At 40.0% G+C, this 16,536-nt stretch overlaps 1 long non-coding RNA gene across 1 annotated transcript in view; it reads right to left on the bottom strand.

Moving 5' to 3' along the window:
• Nucleotides 1-16,536, bottom strand: part of LOC117817771 — a 122,441-nt gene that overhangs the window by 58,102 nt on the left and 47,803 nt on the right. Inside the window, exon 3 of the long non-coding RNA XR_004632203.1 lies at nucleotides 9,543-9,702. This is a non-coding gene — a long non-coding RNA (uncharacterized LOC117817771). The remainder of the gene's footprint in view (nucleotides 1-9,542; nucleotides 9,703-16,536) is intronic.

A 16,536-nucleotide genomic window follows, 5' to 3' on the forward strand; every position in this document is an offset into this window, starting at 1 on the left:
GATTGTATACAGTGGACCATAAGGTTAAAAAATAAATCAAATTTAAGAAAACTAAACAATATATATTTAACAAAACCCTATGAAACTCCACCAGAGTGTCACTTTCAGGTTCATTTTTCCTGGTTCCAAGCCTGGATGGAAGGAGGGTTGGAGTAGTGGCTTAAAAAACAAAACAAGAATCAACAGAAGAAAGTTAATTTGTAGTAATAAACATATTTACCGTGTTTTCACTCACTTTTTGTCTCTCCTACAGTGTCCATTACAATTTTCATTATGCAAATTAAGTGATGACATTATTTAGTGACTTCTAGCGACTTTTAGGACAGCCAATAGCTTCTTTCCTTACTAAGAAATTGGCATCACTGTCTAGAACTTCTACTGTACTACAACATGATTTTTATTCATTGTTTTTGTTGTCTTCGTATAATTCTGTTGAGTAAGAGCACACTTGAAGCATGCATAGTAATTTATAACAGACTTAAAAGTAGTAGTAGCAGAAGAAGTAGTAGAAGAAGTTGTAGTAGTAGTAGAAGTAGAAGAAGTTGTAGGTAGTAGTAGAAGAAGTAGTAATAGTGGTAGAAGTAGAAGTTGTAGTAGTAGTAGAAGAAGTTGTAGTAGTAGAAGTAGAAGTAGTAGTAGTAATAAAAGTAGAAGAAGTAATAGAAGTAGAAGAAGTTGTAGTAGTAGTAGTAGTAGAAGTAGAAGAAGTTGTAGTAGTAGTAGTAAAAGTCATTACATAAGGAAGCAAAACAGCCCAGAGACAGTAATCGTTGGTGAGAAGCGCACTACAATTGCTGTTGCTGTCTGTGTAAAAAACTGCAGTTGGTGGACACAGGCCCTAAAGCAATACAAGACTGATGAATGAACTAATAAGGCCAGGGTTTTTGTCAAGTGTGAGATTAAATTTGAGGGTTTTTTAACTGGCCTAAGTTACATCTTATCAAACTGGACTTCCCTCTATTCTTCGATCATTACCCTCATGTCTTATTTTAACTGAAAACAGATTTTTCTTAAATAAAAGATCTCTAGTGCCGCTGAACTGCAGCCACTTGAACAACATTAACAGCCCATTTACATCCAGGCTAGAGTAATTTCTCCCCCTCCTCTTTCTTAGAATAAATGAGTGAGAAAACACATCACTTAAAGAGGTTGTGTAACAAGAGTAAAGTTTTTTTTTCATTTATTTTCCCCACCCAGTTTGAGCAGAAACATCGAGTCTTGAGTTCCAAAAACTCCTCTTCATCCTTTTGGCTGAATCAAGCTCCAGGGATAAATCAAAGATCTTAGATTAAAGAAAATGAAGTTCATGAAGCAGATGAAAAACTGGAGGCAGTAAAATTGTTTAATACCATTACTGTGTATCTAGTGTGCTCCTTTTTGGTCCCAAACCTCGCTGGATGTAACACCCACATCTCACTTGAAGAGGGCCCTACCTTCTGTTGTGCTGCTGTGCCAGTGAGACTCTCAGATCTCCCGGCAAATTATGCACTCTCCTAAATACATGTGACTGCAGCTATTAAAGCTAATGTGCTGGTGGTGCTTTTTTTTTATCCACATAACTGCAGGCTTAATCTAAGTTGGCACGTATACGGTGTTTAATATTGCAGCTGAAAGCAAGCTCATGTTGTCTTCATAGAGCGAGGAGAGACGCTTCTCACTGGAGGCAGCTGCAGGAACACCGATGAGATGAGGAGCGAACTGAAACTGTCACATAAGATGAACCTTAAGTACACAAGCACATTTAATTGCATTAATGAACAAAAGTAAAAAAAATTACAAGAATTAATGCATGACTTATATCAGGGGCTGATTCATAATGAGGTGAATTATCTGTATCAACAGATTTGCTGCGACATATATTTACATTTAATGAACTTTATGGACTAAATATTTGGTTTGAAAGGGAATACAGAAAACAAAGCTCAAAGTTATAAAGTATTCATAGTAACAAAATAAAAGCTTTTATAAATACCAAAATGAAAGCTTGTCTATTTTTGCTGCAAGGCATTTGGCATCATCTTTGTAAACAGGCACTAAGTCATGCACATTATCGATATGTCATATCTGAAAATAATGTGAAATGTCTTGGGTTTTAAATTCTAACAAAGACACTACATTTAAATTTTATCCCATGAAGCTTTCTCAGTTACACTAATTCACTTTCATCACTTCAGTACTCTTTAAAGTGATGTGATTTTTCTGAAAACTAATGAATAGACACCAAAAGTGAGTTTCATTTATTTTCTATTAAACCATTCTCATTTTTACTCTTATTAATTGAGTTAATTTCAAATTATCACACCATCACTTCCTACATACTCCCATGCATCCTTTAGGTTATGGTGCGTTCCATGAACCTCTGAAGTCAGAGCTGGAAGTGACATCAGATCTGAGGGGACCGTGTTCCAGCAAGAATACAAACGGGAGAATGTCTTGTGTTTACCCGCTCTATTCGTGTGAATGACTCGCTCGTTTAGCGCTTCAAAATTGGGTGTACACGAGTGCCCAAGAGCTGGATTCAAGTGACAGACAAAGTTTTTCACTACTCACCAGATAAGCCTCCTCACTCACTCTCCTCACAGTGAGTTCCTGTCTATACCTGATCCCATAAAAACAGGTAGAGTCACTCATTTGTGCAAATTAATTTGCATCATTCGTCCAAAGCGCACCATTCGTGCCAGTCATTTGCCTCAATTTCAATAATCGTGCCATTCGCGTCGCCCAATTCATGCCACATCTATTCTTTACATTGACTTTACATGTAATTCATTCGCGCAAATGATTTTATTCCCATTTGGTGTGAACGCCCCATTAGTCTTTGGACTACTACTCTTCCCCTCCATACTTTTAGACTAGTTCATGTTGACGAAAAATCAAAACATTATAGTCTAGTTTAAGTCAATAAAAAGTCATTACATTTTAGTTAGGGCTTGGTGACATGGCCTTCAACTAAGACTGCAATACTGTTAGGCTTTATCACAAAACATCTCAATGTTTTTTAATCTTCTAAGAATCGTCGTCTAAATGCTGAATTCAACCCTTGGATACATTAAATGAAGCTTCTATGCTTGGAAAACAGAGTGGATGCTTTGCAACACTTCTACATGTTGCCATATAGTGGCTCATCGACTTGTTTTATTGTCTTTTTCACTCAAATTTTTTAATCCTGATTTCCCAAAATGGAAATAATACTGTACCAAACCAGACTTCATGAACTCCTTTGGAAAAGGAGGTAAAAGTCAAGTGAAAGTGAGGTTGTTTTCTTGTAGATGTCTACATACAATCAGATTGTCTTTGTAACCAGATGATTCTCCCCTGCTGGTCATTAGAGAGGAAACAGCTTTTTCAGGCCTCTCACTTCTTTACAGTCCATGGTTACAGTATAGTTTTATAGACAGAGAACTTTTAGATTTTTGTAATGTGGGCTTTATGTCTGCTATTTTTGCCCTGAGATGGGACAGCTGAAGAGAGACAGGAAATGTGGGGAGTAGAGAGTGGGTGATTACATGCAGGAAAGAGCCAATCCAGGAGCTGAGTGACACTGTGATAAGATTACTGCCTGTGCATGTGGAATGTGTGCTTTAACCACTGAGCTAGAATTAAATCTCAAGATTCTTGTTTTCCTACTCACCCTGATTTAAATAATATTTCCATCCAAATTTCCAACTTTCTCTGAATATAGTGTGCATTGGAAATCAAAGTTTTGTCTGCAAACACTGCAAAGGAATCAAACAGTCCTGCTGTGTATTGAGAGGATAAGAGTCACAGAGGAAATTGAGGGCTGGGCCTTTAAAAAGTTGCTCCTGCACTTGAACTCATCACCGAGGATTGTGCACATATCTCTCTCTTTAAGTTAAAGAGTAGAGCCGGGGAATTTGTCAGAGCTGTGCCACTCTCCGTCTCCGGTAATTATTAATTTTTGAAAGTTTTGTCACCGAGGTTTTCCTCACCCCAACAGATGGCTTTGAACTCATCACAGGAGGTTTTTGTGTATAATCTTCTTCACTCAGTTGCTGTCTTCGCCTGTCACTTCTGTTCCGCGAGCATGGCAATCAGAGTAGATACCGTTGGTATTTACCTGCACAAGAATGTTGGGGTGGCAGAGGAGTGGAGGGGAGGGGCTCTGAGAGGAGTGTGAGCACAGAGACTCTGCTCAGAGAGAGAGAGCACATTTCCACACAGAGGATTGTACATCTGTCAGCACGTCTGTGTAAACAAGCTGGGAAAGCTGCTGGGAGATTTTCACTCATAGCAAAGAGCTTGATACTGACAGTATTCTTATCAACCGTGACACGTACAACCACGTCATGCTGTGGATTTTCATTTTGCTGGAGTATCACTCTGTTTACACATCACACTACAGCTTCAGAAATATAGATTCTCCGTTCAATAAAATCCAATGAGACTAATTCTACAATGACTAATACTGTGACCTTTCTTGATTTTTCTTTCTCTCATACATTCTGAAAGTTCAATTAACAAACAGATGAGAGCCTATGTGTCTAAGCTCCATTACACATGAAGACATCATTTATATCATCAAATCATGCACAAGTTCTATGAGTAATTAATGCATTAATCATCATTTTATGTCATGTCTTCATAACAAATTTTGGCCCAAGGACAACTATGACTTGTTTTTGTATCCTTGACTGAACTTTTCAAACTGACATCAGGAGAGAGAGAGAGAGAGAGAGAGAGATAGAGAGAGAGAGAGAGAGAGAGAGAGAGAGAGAGAGAGAGAGAGAGAGAGAGAGAGAGAGAGAGAGAGAGAGAGAGAGAGAGAGAGAGAGGCATATTACAAATAGTAACAGAGAGGCTGCAGATCTTGGCAGCACATTACGAATTTATCTCACAGTGATATGCTGGAGAAGAAAAGCGTTAGCTGTGATGGTATAACAACTCTCAGAGGGGTATGAAAGTTTTAATTGTTTTATATGTTAACAATGGGACTTTTAAATTAAATGAACATCTGACAGCAGGTTTACTCTGACAGTCGATCAGCGGTTTGTAAGAGAAAGTTCATGAATAGCAAAACTATGCTGTACAAAAACTTTAACAGTTGAAGCACTTTTTGAGAATCAAAGGTGAAGTCCTGCTCCATCTCGTATTCAGGGTTATTAGCACGGTTTGGTTATGAGTAGCAGTGCACTGATCGACTAGCTGGTGACTGTATTTGGCCAAAAATATAAACATAGCTGATGCTTTGTCGATCTCAGATTAATACATACGAGACTCATGTGTCATGCTATGCACACAGTAACACAAACACTATTGCCAGCTGCACACAAACAAACCAACATGTCGGCAGTGCAGATATGCAATATTAACCATCTCCGTCCTTCACTCACTTCCCACTTCACTGCCATTCTTGTTCACAGCCTAGTCACCTCCCGTTTAGACTATCGCTACTCTCTTCTGTTTGGCCTCCCACACAAAACCGTCCATAAACTACAACTTGTTCAAAATTCAGCCGCCCGTATCATCACACGCACCACCTCCATCCACCACATCACACCCATTCTACAACAGCTCCACTGGCTGCCCATCACATACCGGATCAACTATAAAATACTTCTCCTCACCTTTTCTCCTTGGCGTTCAGTCCCAGCTAAGCAAGAATCCTTGGCTTTTTACTTTTTTACTCTTTTTATTTCCTAAATTGAGCTCTTATTATTCCTTTATTGTTTTTATTTATTGTTATATTTGTGTATGGTTATATTGTATTTTAATAACTGTACAGCACTTTGGTCAACTGAGGTTGTTTTAAATGTGCTTTATAAATAAAGCTTGACTTGACTTGACTTTAAATCCTTACACAACCTCGCCCCTCCATATCTCTCTGACCTCCTCCATACTGCCACACCCGTCCGCACCCTCTGATCCTCCTCCTCCATCCATCTCACTGTCCCCCCTGCTCGCCTTATTACCATGGGGAGCAGAGCCTTCAGCCGCTCTGCTCCCCAGCTCTGGAACTCTCTCCCACCTGACCTTCGTAATAATGACTCACTCCCACATTTTAAATCCAAACTCAAAACTCATCTGTTTAGACTGGCTTACTCCATCTGACCACAACTCCACTGTCTATTTTTTTTAAAACTTTTTAAATTGTATTTTATTACTGTTTGTTACTTAAACTCTGTGTTTGATAATGGTGTAAGGTGACCTTGAGTTTCAAGAAAGGCGCCTACAAATAAAATGCATTATTATAATTATATGAGGTGTTCACCAGCAGTGAGGAGTAAAAGCTCTGACGTACTGAGGATAAACAAAGACTGTTTCCCTGTGTAACAGTTTTTCCCAGTCATTCAATATAATGAGTGGATTGTTCATATGAGACAGACGTCTCTCAGGGCTTGAGGAGTATACAAATACAGTAAGTAAAGTAAAGTTCGGAAAAATATGATTGAATTATTTTACTTGTAATGTTCTTTGGTTAGGGTGGGACACTCAATATGCAGTGAGGACTATAATGTCTGTACCAAGCGGCAATCTCCAGGACAAAAATATGAGTCCAATGCAGAAGTGCAAAAAACTGCAGTTCATCGAGGATCCGCTTGAGGCTAGCTCCGGAAGTACCGGAAACCACATACACACCAATTCAGTAAAGCTGATCTTTACAGCAGAAATAAACACGTTTACAGCCTGGTACAAAAGACGAGTGTAGTCTGGATAGCTCATTTCTTGATCGGGACACACTGTAAGGGGAATGAATTTTCTTCTAACACAGCAATTTAGCAGATATTGAGATTACGAGTCTTCCAATGAGAGCCAAAGCTGACTTGATTGACAGGCGGGAACACTGTAGCTGTTGGCTAGGAGGCTCAAAGTCTGCCTCTTTACGTCACAATCACTCGACAGCAGCAATATGGCTCCCGCCGACAATTGGCCTCATAACAGAGCTTCAGAAACAGATGGGTGATGTCAAGGATACTATGCCCATATTTTATACAGTCTATGGTCTGCACACAGAGTGTGCTTTGCCGTTTATATTATTGATAAATGCATATTGATGATTAACTGATATAAAACTATATAAAAGCTCTTGAGCCCTATTTATTTTGTTCACTGAGGCAGCAAGAAAGAGGTAGGTAGACAGGTAAGAGACTGCACGCACCCTCTAATGAAAAAGTCAACTATTGTGGTGATCTGTAAGTTAATTCATAATTCCTTCAGAGAATAAAGCTGAAGAGAAAGAAGCAGTATACGCCTCCGTTTCTCTTGTTTGATTTAGTAATAAGGTGCTGCAAGAGATTAAGACTTTTAATAAAACTGTTTAAAAAAGAGAAATATAGAATCCACAAAAATCAGGAATGGAACGGCAAATTCAAGAATCTATAATCGCAGACAAACTTGAAATCGGGGCATCTCCAATCAAACACATCTAAAATTTCCAAGATCCCTATATATTTACATGCAGGTCCAATGTCTATCGTGCGTACCATTTTAGATTGAAGAGTTGACATTCTTACATGCGCAACTATGGCACATAAATCAAAGCAAGGTAAGCAGGAAGGTAAAATCCCTTTACACTTTCTTAGTAAGAAGGTGGATCCTGTTTAAATTGAAATGTTGGACTATTTTTAACCTTATCTCCACCTGCTGTATCCGAATATGTTCCATAGAGTGAGAAACTACATTAAATACATGCTCTATGAGTCTCCTGGGTGCAACTGCAAAAGCTGTTGTTCTTCCAGCACCCATGCTGTTATTTGACATAGTTGGCTGCCCTGAAAAACTCAAGACAGTTTGAGCTTTGATTTGAGTCTCTTCCAAACTTTTACAGACAAGTTGTTAAAAAAAAGAAAAAAAAACACTTACACTTAACTCTCTTGACAAAACATGCACAGAGGACTGGTTTCTTTAACTCCCCATATGCACCATGAATGATGATTAGACTGTGTAAATCACAGGGATGTAACATCAATCGAAATGGTAGAACCATGATTTTATGAAATCGATGGAAAGTATAAACATCAATCAACATTATCATCTCTAAGACCAGCTTTTGTTTCATAGCTCCTACCACTCGCCTGCTTCATAGTTTGCAATCGCGAGTGCATGCTTGCAAACAATGCTAGCAGTAGCTGAGATAAAGAGGATGTAGAAAATATTCACTCCCCTCTCAGGAGTAAGTCAGCTGTGTCAAAGTGTTTTGGCTTTTATAGAAACACAATACGCAAACAACGTCGTCACAAGATGAAAAACATGGGAAACACAAATCTGACATGCACCTGAAGGAGAAACACTGTATTGACCCCATGCTAATTTTAACATACAGTGGATGCTAACACCCACTCAACACCTCTGACCATGTTCTGATCACTAAAGCTGAACCACAATAGTATAACATCATGCACAGTTATGAACCTAATGCAAAGGTAATCAGAGGCCCATGATGTTAAATTATAGACAAACATGAACGTTTGTGTAATTTACCCAGATTTTCTTTGTTTATCAAACACAGTAGAGACTTGTGAGTATGCACTTGTTAACATTACTCTCTCATCAGATATCATCATGTACCGCTTGCAAAAGTCTCACACAGTAGCACCATAGGAAATGTACTCTAGGTCCCATTATGAATCACCAAGGGAAACTGTAACAGAGAGGACAGGGAAGGAGACTGGCAGCTGGTAAGATGTCATGATACGACGAAAATGTCCCAGTACACCAAGGAGTTAGTTAAATTTAGAAGTGGTGATGATGGAGTGTTCCAGCCCACTCGAAGAACTGGGTGAAATATATCTGACTGTGTTTAAAATATTTAATCAGACATATATAATATTGTCTGAAATCCATCATGGGCCTCTGGATTGAAGCGGATCACAATTGTATCTTCCAGAGTTTATGGTATCACCACATATCCGCCAAAGCATGGATTGTGTCTGAGATGTCATTTCTGTATTTGAGTAAAAATCCTACAATGCTTGGTTGGGAATGCAAACATTTGTTCACTCTCCTCCTGTGATGAAATTATTTGACTTAAAGATAAAGACAGTCTGCTGTGATCGATCAGCAAGCAGCTAAAACATCGAGAAACACTGAAATTACAAAGCAGTAAGTGAGGCATCAACAGCACGAAGGAAAACAGCTCAAATTGGAGAAAAGAGGCACCAACCAAAGACGTTCACGAAGACAGAATGAAAAGCCCAACTGTGGGAGAATATAAGGTCGGACTGAACACAGAGTAAGAGGGCTCCACTGAGAAGAAAAGCTGAATGAAGCAGGAAACGGAGAGAGAGAGGGGAATGGGTTGGGGAGAAGAACCAAACAGTTAAAAAGTTTGCTGATGACCTCAAGACTTCAGAAATCTTTTTCAAGCGAACAAGTGAACAAGAGAGGCAGATGAAAGAAGAGAGGGATGAAAAGAATAATAAAACGACTGCTGAAACGGGAGCTGAGGAAGGCATCTGTGCAAATGGGGGAGATGGAAGGAGAGACCGGGATCGGATTGTAAAGACGAGAGAGGAAGGAGAGACGGACAGGAAAGGAAGGAAATGAGGGAGATGTATGAAGGAGATGAACATGAAGAAAAAAACCTTCTGATGATGGCGATCCCCCACATCATGCTCTCAGTGACGGATGAAGACAATCTTTGAAACACAGGTGGAGGAGAGGGACGACTGAGGAGCAAACCAGAGCAAAATTTGGGAAGATCTGTGGATGTTTTCTCCAGTGCTGGAGGAGGTCAAATCCAATCTGCTGACAAGAAACAGAAACAAGAAGATGTGGAGGGGTTGAATATAAATGAAGATCAGGTCAATGAAATATAAATGTTGCCTTAATAACCACTGAAACAAAGACTTTGCCTTTTCTTTCACGCTAAGAAAACTCCCTCAAAACACACTGTGATCTGGTGTGAATTTATGCAGCATTACTGGTTATATCACACAAACATACACAAGTTCATGTGTTTAAGTGAGACGTCAAATCTTCATTGCAGAAATAATTGAAGAGAAACGAGCAAAGGAATTGCAATGCTTACACCTTCAAACATGTATTCCTTTTGATCCTTCTTTACGCTTGCAGACAGGGACGCTTGTATTATGCGTGTTTGAGGATGAAAGTGGGAACACTTCTTTTTGATTAATCTGACACGTCTGGATGAAACACAAGGAGAGGTTTTCTGAGAAAGGAGCGCTGGCTGTTAGTGTATCTCTGGGCACAAAGAGGTGGAACTAGACGGACAGTTTTATTAGGATGTGTAAGGGTAGCTACTGACATGCTAATGAATGTGTTGTGGTTTATTTCTTTATTTACAAAGAGACATATAATAAGCCCCTTTAACACTGCATTTCAAGGGCTGCATATTACGCCTCACAGTCAATGAAAAACATACAGAGGAGTTACAGCAGGGTGAAGTCATTATGCTCTGAGCTGGCACCGTATGTACAAGGATGTGCTAAAGCAGTCAACCAAATGATGAAATGTCACCGACTACCACAATGCTGGTCATATCATGTGTCTAAGCTGTAGTGCAGTCGTCCCTCACTAGCCCAGGCTGTATGGCATATTGTAGCATGGTTAGGTTTGGCAGTAACTTTATCTTTAAAATGTAGAGAGAGTTACGTCTGGGTAAACTGGTACAAAACCACTTGACGAGAGCAATGCATTACGAAGCGGCAACCTCCGGTCTTAAAATATGAAGACCATGTGGAAGTGTTATAAACTGCAGTTCATCAAGTGTCCACTTGAGGCTGGCTAAAGAAACATCGGAAACTACATACACACCAATTTAAAAAGGCCGATCTTAACAGCAGAAATAAACATGTTTACAGCCTGGTTCAAAAAACAGTTTAGGTCTGAATAGCTGATTTCTCTATCGGCACACACTGTACAGGGGGGGAATTTTTGAACTTTGCCCAAATAAGGGCATGCCAGACTTGATTGACAGGCAGGCACTCTGTAGCTGTTAGCGAAAAGGCTAAAGGCCCGCCTCTTTACCTCACACTAGCTCGACAGAAGTTAAGTTGTGTTCAGCATTTCCAATATGGCTCCCACTGATGGTCGACTTCAAAACAGGGCCAGATTGGTGACATTATGGATACTACGTCCATTTATTATACAATATTGCATTACCAGCTTAGGCATGTTGATGTTGATCTGCAAGGACGACTAAGGCTGGTGGTGTTAGCTCTGCCAATGTTAGCCACACTCAGTAAACAGATTTGACATCCTTTACTTCCAGAGGCTATTTTGCCGTGTTTAGCAGTATTGAATAAAGTGAACTCAATTTGTTTTCAGAGTGTTTCTCACCTGAAGACTAGCCGACTTGTCAAAATTTTTATTCTGTTAAATCAACTGGGAAATGAGTCACTATGAACAAGTGACAGAGGCAACAGTTTCACTGTAAACGTAAGGGGCCTGAGTGTGGGTGTATGTGAAGTTCACACTGACTCTTAACGCATGATACTTCTAATAATTCTGCAACGCTGTGGCGCAATGTAAAACCACATACTTGGACACTGTGTTTCAACTTAAAAGTACAAAGGTGTCCTAAAAGTTGAGTTTTGTTAAGACGCTGTGGCAGAACGTCAATATGAAAGCAGCAATTGACAACATTTAAAATCAAACTGTAAATGCAGAAAATTAGCTAAAAGGCCAGTTTCCTCTGATGTTTGCCTGATGTTCTTGGCATGCTAGAATTAAATATATGATACATCATCAAATAGTTAAAAATTTACAATTTCTCAGCAAAATCGAAACAATATAGTTCAAAACAACAGCAGATCAAATTACGGTTGATATAGCGATTTAAAGTGGAATAATAATATGACGTTAGTGTTGACATTGCTAGTATCAGTGACAAAATGTGGAAACTGTAAATGCTGATATGAAAATTCTTCAGTATGGTTTGCCTAAATGATAATTAACATCTTGTACAAATCATAAAAACTGCTGAACATTTCCTGTTTCTTCATTTAAGAGTTTCATGTGTTGATTTGTAGTAGATTCCTGGTTAACCAGCATGTTTCAACGATCTGCAGATGAGTGGGATTCTGTCCATACTCATATACATAATTTAATACAGACTACTGTCAAAGTGACCTCAAGGCCAGAGGAAGTGCTGCTCTGACTCTTCTCTTGATTATAATAGAACAACAATTAATTTTATGTAACAGAAGCTATAAAAAGATTCAGCTTCTTCAAGTGTTGTTAATTAATATCAGACATACCCCTGTGTAGGGATAAAATCTTCCACCCAGCTCCATGAAAGCAAAAAATTACACCGTTGCAGAGGTCGTCTATAATACTGAAATGATGTATTGTTGTGTCAGCCACCAAAGAGGCCCAGTTTAAATTAAAGCTAAAGCTGTGTGGAGTTTTCTAGGTTTTACTAGTGAGTGTGTTTATTCTTTACATCCCATTATTAATTCTAAAACTTTAAATCCATTCAAGTAAAATCAAAACCTCCAACCGAGTTTGATCAGAACTGAGCCGGTGCACTGCTCATGAAGCAAAGCCCTTTATGAGAAACACTAGATGGCAGCAATGTATCAGAGTAACTGAACAGGATAAATCACTGTGACATGTTTACTCCAATGAGGCTAAAATTCAGTTTTACATCAGCTCAACATGCAGGTGTAGTACATATTTGACTGAACTGTGAATATTTGAGTCTGAAAGACTTTAAATGCAGACAATTATGAGAGGTAACTAGAAATGAGCTGCTGCTTTCTCTCCTTATTGATTGTTTATTGGCTTCTCAAATCAATAGGCCCAACATTTCCTCAGTGACCAGGAAACAGGATACAAGGTTACTCTTTGGCACTCGCACTGACCCCCCCACTGATCTGGAACAGATTGAATTAGAAACTTCATCAGTCGGCGGCTCAACCACTTCCTGAGCGCCATGCTGTGACACTGGATTGGATCTCCCTCAAAGGAAATCATCTCCCAAAGTCTGTATTAACACCATCTCGACCCCCTGCCAAGTCAGGCCAACCTGTTCCACTTGTCTCCTGCCAGGGTTACCACTGGCACGGACGGCTGCAGGTACCTTTAAGTGTGGGCCAGAGCACAATCCTCCAAAGGTGGGCTCCTGATTAATTGAGCCTGAGGATATGCGGCCTGGCCACTGACAGATACTAAGTGCGGGTGCCATGTTGAGGGAAAGAGCTCTCCATCTTGCCCCTGGTGACTCATTCTGTGCTGAGAAGATGAAGAGGAGTAGGGACTCCCTTGGTGTTCCATCGCGATAGAGCAACGCTGACCAGATGCACAACATTCGAGCATTGCCAGCGCATGCAGAGACGTCTCCGGTGTGATCGATATCTCGTCCCAAAATTGCAACACTTCGTCATGGATCCATTTCTTTAAAATAAATCCTACTGGCTGATGATTGTCCATACACTCAATTAAATATCACTTTCCCTGTTCAGTGGGGATCAGCGAGAAATGAAATGGGTTACAACTGTGGTAATGCTCTACTTGCCCTGCAGTCAATTTCAATCAGCCGCCTGTATATCCTGCAAACAAGTCATGCTTGTGTCTCTTTGCTCATGCTGCTTATGGCTAAGGATGTTTAAAGTCATAGTGGGAGGCTTGCAGCTCTGCACGCCGACCATGTGAGAGGTAATTATTGTGAAAATGTTAACATATGCTTTACATACACACTGCATCTCAAGCAGATCTAAACATGTTCACACACACACACAAAAACACACAAACAAAGGGAAAGCTCATTGTGTGCAAATAAGGAAGCTAACTACTGCAGTAAGACTATACGCAGACAGTTAGGCAGAGCTTTTCTCCCTGGAGACAGAGGCAACCTCTCTGTAGTGCTGCATAAATGATCTCTAACTGCCTTCTGCTGTAAATATGCCTGTGTTTATTGCATTTTAACAACAAGTGGCATGCAAAATGAAGTACCTGGAGTGTGGGTGTATATGCATATTTGTGTGTGAGTGCATCTTGTGTGGATTCTGTGCTGGCATTTACAGCTGTGCCTGGATATCATGAGAATACATCGGTCTCGGTAGCTCCGGCAGCTCAAGCTGCTGAACCAGTCACTTATGATTATACTTATCAGGCTCTTCCGAGGAGCACAGGAAGCCGTGGAGAGACGAGAGGGAAGAGGGAGGAAGGAGAGGGAAGATGGGGAGAAAAGGGGAGGAAGGAGAGAGAGGGTAGGAAGAGGATGTGTGAGTGGTTAAGTGAGTTGTAAAATTGTACAGTGAAGATGGGATTTCTCTTCACAAGGATCCATATTTGAAATATTATGAGCCCAGCAGAGAAGATAGGGCAAATATTTAACAGAAGAGAGGAGTGCGGCTGAACCTCCATGCCTCCATGCCTTACAGGATACACTGCAGGTTCAACATTGGAGAGCTTTAAGTAGTACAGAGTTATTACAGGCAAGAGGTCTGGACTGCTGCCTTTTGCATCACGTGCTCGCCTCAGGAGTGGTTTATGCAAAAGCGTAGTAGGATTATTATTTTTTGCAAAATCTACGTTTATTCTTCGGTAGGTGATGCCGAGGTCTCTGTCTTCCCCTGGGCTTTTTTTTCATCTGTGCAGCAAGACTTGCCATTTTTAAATGATTCTAAAGCTTAATTTGTTTTAAAGAGAGATATCTTGGCAGCAGACATCTCTTCGTCTATGTGGTCTTCATTATACATGGGGATTTTCATCTGAAAAATACGAAGGAGGCAGGCGTGTGGGCGAGGAGACCAGGGATTCAAAAATACAAACCAAGATCACAGTGTAGCACTTTTATCATCCAACCTCTCCTATTATCTTTAACCTAGCAAACTTTTATCTTATTACAGCTCTCTTTGAATTCTTAAAAGCTTGACATGTTAATTGCCCTCTCGTTTTGACTCTTAAGTAGCACCTGATCCTCACAGAGACAGAAACTAATGCATCTGACAATAAAAAGGCTCAATACAAAAGCACTTTGTGAGCTCTCTCTGAGATAATGATGTCGGACAAAACCAGCACATCTGGTCTTATCATCTGTGACGATGAGTGTTAGATAACCAAATGTCAAAGAACCTTTGAGGATAAAATATGAATGAATGTTTAGTTCTTTAAACTACAAATGATGGCCTGTACATTATAACAATAGGTAAAAACTGACTGGTGTAGTGAACATGGATTTAAACAATGTGGGGTTTAAAATACCTCAAAATCAGCTTTTGGAAATTTTGTGTTTTTAAGGCACTTATACAACATTTTTGTTAACCTAAATATGGATAAGAAGCACACGAGGAGGCACAGATATTACAATAAGCAAAATGTAATAAAAATGTCAGAAGTAAACAAACTTATTCGGCAGAATAACATTATATAATAATAATAATATAATTAATATTATTTATAGTATTAATATTGTCATAGTGTTGTACTTAATTACCAATTAATTCACTTCTATCATACTCAGGCCCAAAGTTATGCATAATCAGGCATAGCTAGAGCTGTCGCTAATTTGACTAACAGGTTTGTGTGCTGTAGCTGTTTGCAAGATAGCAAGGCTAAAGGCTGATTTATACTTCTGCGTCTCCCCTACGCAGCAGGGGCTGACACGGACATGAGCCCCACATACTTGTGCGTCGATGTGTCTGTGTCGCGCAACAATTCTCCGCCGAAACGCCTGAGGGCAGTGCGGTCTCTCTGATAGCCGACCGCCTGCTTCCGGTCCCGCTACGAGCTCTGTTTACTTTTCCACAGAGTTTCAGAGCGTGTTATGTTAATCTACAGCTGATACATGTTGCTGTTTATCATACAGACATGATTGCATGAAGAATAGAGAGGAGGAGATGAAATACACGGCCGATGTGCGGCCGATGTCCGGGATCCCTGAAGTGTTGTAAATGCGGAAAAGACAAAGCCGCCGAGCGGACCAATCACAGAGCTTGCGGTCCGCGTCGGCTCTACGGGGAGTTACATTTTGGAGGAGGTGCACGTCAGCTACGTGCGTAGGCCTCAGCGTAGGTACGGGAACTACGCGGACCCCCGGCGTAGGGTACGTCGTTGATTCAACGCAGAAGTATAAATCAGCCTTAAGGGCTGAACCCCACCTCTAACATGAAATAAGCTGTGATCAACGCATCCACTATGACACCATCTTTAGGTCTCATTACGCCTCTTCAAAATAACCAGTGAGTGACGTCACTGAGACTTCCCTTTTTTTTTTATACAGTCTATCTGTTTAGGTTGCAATTTAATATTTTACAAGTTGATAGTTGGGCTGATTTAAATGATTTCATAAAGTGTTGTGTAGCTCTGTCTTTCATTACATACAATTTTGTGATTTGATAAAGTGTTAAGTATCTTTAAATAAATGTATAACCAACTGAATATACAAAAAACCTTTGTTTACTTAGAATGAGCCTTTTATACATGCCAGTGTTTCCACTTCCATTGAGGCTGTCATCTTGCACAGCCAGGTTTCTACAGTAGCACAAAATGGACCAACTACTAACATGCTATCATGTAAGTTTTTGCAGTTAAGTGAGTGGCTTCCCAGAATGCGCTGGTTGGAAGCCAAAGAAGAAGTAGAGAGTGGTTGTTGTCTGCAAATGGTTAAAA

The sequence above is a fragment of the Notolabrus celidotus genome, chromosome 8 (genome assembly GCF_009762535.1).
Source record: "Notolabrus celidotus isolate fNotCel1 chromosome 8, fNotCel1.pri, whole genome shotgun sequence".
In the NCBI taxonomy this organism is placed as follows: domain Eukaryota; kingdom Metazoa; phylum Chordata; class Actinopteri; order Labriformes; family Labridae; genus Notolabrus; species Notolabrus celidotus.